Raw genomic sequence first — 4,333 nt, 5'->3', positions numbered from 1 at the left:
AAAAAAAAAAAAAAAAAAAAAAAAAAAAAAAAAAAAAAAAAAAAAAAAAAAAAAAAAAGGGAGGGAAAAAAAAGTTAAATAATTGTTGTAAGTTTGCTATTATATGTTGACTTAGCACTGGAAAATAAATTGTCTCTGATAAACAGTCGTTTGTGTTCTCAGCCCACCCACATTAATTAAAATTTCATTGCTACAAAACTCCAAGCTCTCTCCACGTGTCTCGCTGGTACCAGCCAATGGTCTCCGGGTTATTCCTTCATTTGTTTATAGAATTAGTCTGTTGATAAGTCTGCCCACCCAAGTTGAATCAAGCTGTGTTTATTTGGAAAAATTTCCGGGCACCCAATATATAAACGCAGTGATCTGATGTTTGAAATATCACGTCCACCCTTTGACGCTGTAAGCACACACAGCAGAGCAGGATGTACACTGCTGGAGCTGAGGAGGAGCGGCCAGGGATTCCCGCAGGAAAACTGGGGCATTAAACAACAAAAAAAATTTATTAAAAAAAAAATAAAGAAAGGAAGAGAAGAAAACGGGATGGGTGAGAGAAGAAGGCAGCGCTGAGACAGGGAGGAAGGCAAAAGAGCTGTCTGCAGTTTTGAGGAAAAGGGGGCTCAGGTGTGGCGGGGTCCCTTGCATGTCTCAGTGCAGGGACACATCTGTTGATCCTCGGAGGACCCCCGGGGACGGCGGAGGGGAGGCCCCGTCCAGCCCCGGTCCCAACCAGACAGGGCTGCGCAGGGGGAAACTGCAGAAAAAGGGGAATTTGGCAGGCGTGGGGAAGAGGGTCAGTATTTGTGAATGCGGGCCTGTTGCTTTATATTATGTACTTTCCTGTTTATAACAAGGAGGGGGATTATAACAACTTTACAAGTGCACACAGCTGGCCGGTGCTTACATTAGGAATTTGTGATGCTCTTTTTCTGTATAAACGTCCAGGTTTGGAGCTGTGTTTTCTGTTATTGGATTTTTTTTTTTTTTTAATTTACTGACGTAACAGCTTTAATCCGAGGCCCCGAGGGATTCCGATGCAGTTGGAGGTGTCGGCTCTTTCCCCGGTACCCCGAGGCTCGTATCTGCGTTAGGCCCCGGGAGACTCTGCTCCTGGAGCATCATTTCTCCGAGGAAGGGAAGAGAAGGCCTGAGGGGGATCCCTTCCTCCTTCGCTGAGAAATATCCCAACAGTGCAGCTCCCACGATCCTGGTGGGTCTTTTACCTGGCAGGAGAAGAGGTAAAAGCCGGGCTCCGGGTTGTCCCCCAGCATCACCCGGCCCCGGCGATGCCTCCACCTTCTCACCCCCGGATTTCCCTGCAAACTCCCCTTCTCCCGTGGTTTTTTTCGTCCACTTCTGCTCCCGTCCTCCTGGATGAAGGAGTTTCATCCTCGGGGTAAAAACCAGAGCGATGCTGTGGAGCTGTAGATGCGTCCTGAGAGCTGCAAACCGCCACGAGAGCCTGAGAAACACAGCCAGGGTGCGGGGGGAGGCGACTTCTGGAGTTGGGGGGGGGGATGCGGGGGTCTCTCCTCTCACTGGTTGGCCCCACGCGAGGGAGGGAATATCACCTCTCTTACACCGCCCTTGGCAGTAACTCCGCATCCCTCCCCCGCGGTGCGCACACCCGCTGGCCCCCGGGAGCTGCACGACCCATCTGCAGTGCCATAAACGCAATAAACCCCCAAATAAATAAAAAAGGGGGAGATAAAAGAAAGGGTTGGAGGTGGGGGAGACTTCTCTCGTCTCCACACTGGGGACCAGCCCTCCCTGGCAGCCTCCCCGCCCCGGTAGCATCCTCGCTGGGGAGGATGTAATGGAGCTCAGCTGCTCTAACCCACCCAGAGTATCCTCAGGGCGGTCGGAAGAGGGTCTTCCCCCCTGAAACCTCTTCTTTCCCCCACCTCAGGGAGTCCCCCGCTCATTGGGACACTCCAAGAATGGATTAGTGAAACAACAAATACTCGCGTGTATGGCAGCAGACAGGCATACGGGCTCCCGCTCTCTCCCTGAGATCCATCCCCCAGTAAAATTCTTCCTTGTTTTCCCCTCTTCGCGGTGGGAAATCCTTGGAGGCGGGGATGCGGCTTTTCTCTCCGTTCCTTCTTCCCAGCTCGCGTGCTGCCTATTATCACTGTTATCCCTCTCTTGCCGGTAGCATCCCTGGAGCTCGCTGCGTTATCCACCCGGAATCAGCCCTCCTGCGGGGGGGCTGGGGAAGCGGGAGAGTGTGGTTCTTATTGATGTTGTTGTTGTGGCCGTCGCTCTTTCCCTAAACGGGAAAAAAAAAAAAAAAAAAGAAAAAAAAAAGAGCCCGCGGTGGAGGAATGGATCCTGAATGGATTTTCCCTCCTCTCCAGATGACAAGTCGCTTTTAAAGCAGCAGCGAGGAGAGGTGCAGCCCGCGAACCTCGGGGGGAGCAGGGCACAAATCAGTGCTCCCCACTCCTGCTGCACCCCAGCCTAGGGGGGAGCGGGAATGTAAATCAGTGCTCTCAACTCCTGCTGCGTCCTGGCCTGGGCTCCCTTAGGAATGACCTCCCGGCGGGAGCTGCCCGCCCCTTGCCGCCTCGCCATGCACGGCCCTGTACAGTTCAGAGGTCGCTCGGTATTGCCCCGGTCTCAGGGATATAATTCCTTCTCCCCTCCGAAATGACAGAAGAGCTCGCGGCCTTCCCCAAAAACCTCTTGCCCGGCGCCTTCTCACGAACTCTAGAGAAGGTGGGGTTGATCGGAAGGGAACAGACAGCTCGTGCCTGGGTTGTGCAGAGGCCTGGGGGGTTTTCCAAGGGCCTGTTTTTTTCCTGGGTCCTGCAGCACCAGGGAAACTCTCCCTTGATCGAGTTACTGGGACCTTTGCGGCGGGGACGAGATATAAAATCACTGGCCCTTCTCCCAAAACCTGGAGCTGTCTGCGCTTTCGGACAGGTTTGCCAACTTGGAGGTGAATGGTAGCATAAGAAAAAAAAATTTATATATATATATATTATATATATATATATATATATATGAAAACCCATCCACCCTCCTCTTCCCGGAGCCACCAGACAAGCAGCAGCATCAGCTCGTCCCCCCGCGGTGAGTTTGGCCCCCCTGATCTACGAGGAGAGGACTACGGAGGGGTTTATACCGGTCCTTCAGCTTCGAGGGACTGCAAAACCCGACCTGGCCGCGGCTGCTACTGCAGCTACCCTGAGCCTTCCTCCGCTTCTTCCTTCCTCCCCTGCTGCTCCAGCCAGGCTGAAATCACCTGTCGCGATAGGCTCCTATCGCATTATTGACCTCCATGTCTCAGCTTTTAAACAGAGTCCCAAATACATCCCTGCATCCCGCACTTGGCTCTCGCATCTCCTGCGACACCAGCCCACCCAAAAGGGCTCCCAGCGAGGTAATGGGGGCGACTGTGGGTCGAGAGAGAGGGGCAGGTGGGGTTCGACCCCCAGGCCCAGGATGGGACAGAGCAAAGGGACGATGCTCTCAGCCCCCAGGCCCTGAAGAACATCTCCAGAGGGGGTGGGAAGTAGGGAGACAGAGCAGGAACGTCCCACTGGGACGAGGCGAGACAGAAAACAACAACGAGGGGTTGTGGGGCGAGAGGAGACCCCCAAACCCGGCTCAAGCTGCGACCCCCCAGGAACTGTCCAGCAGCAGCACGGGGAGAGGTTGCAGAGCCCCGGGGGGTGCCCCAACCCTCAGTACCGCACCCCTTGGCATCCCAGCCCTGCCCCTCGGAGAGGAAAAGGGTCCCTGTGTGCCCAGCACCCTTGGCCGGTGTGGGAAGTTGTGGGAGCCTCGGAGACCCTGGGATTTCTCAACACGTGTGGGAAAGCCCACTGCAGCCACCTGACTTCAGCCATCTCCCCAGGGCGTTCCCGTGCGGGAAAAAACCCCGGGGAAGTGGGCCTGAACCGGGGGAGAATTCTTTCCCAATTCGTTCCCCCTCCCCCACCCCCATTCTACCCTGTTTATTTTCTTGCCACTGTTTTAGTCTAATAGTTTTCCTTATAATTTACTTTTTTCACCCTTTACATTATGTATTTTCTCTTTCTAAAATAGCACTTTGGATTTTATTGCATTAAAAAAAATAAAGAGAACAAAAAAATATATAAAAACCACCCTCTGAGAGCCAGGAAAAACGGCAGGAGTTTTTTTACAAGAATGTTCCTTAAAATACAGATCAAGTGAGGGTCGGACATTTTTTTCTCATTTAAATCGAGAGTTTCAGTGCTTTTTGCCAGCTTTTAAGCGCATGCAAAATTTAACCGGTCAAAACCGATTTATTTCATCGATTTGAACAGTCTGACACGTATGTAATCACTCCTGAACTCAGAAAAAG

The sequence above is a fragment of the Empidonax traillii genome, unplaced genomic scaffold, assembly GCF_003031625.1.
Source record: "Empidonax traillii isolate 1590-97213 ecotype Southwest subspecies unplaced genomic scaffold, ASM303162v1 scaffold13:size3042203, whole genome shotgun sequence".
Lineage (NCBI taxonomy): Eukaryota > Metazoa > Chordata > Aves > Passeriformes > Tyrannidae > Empidonax > Empidonax traillii.
Note: the sequence above shows the minus strand (reverse complement) of the source record.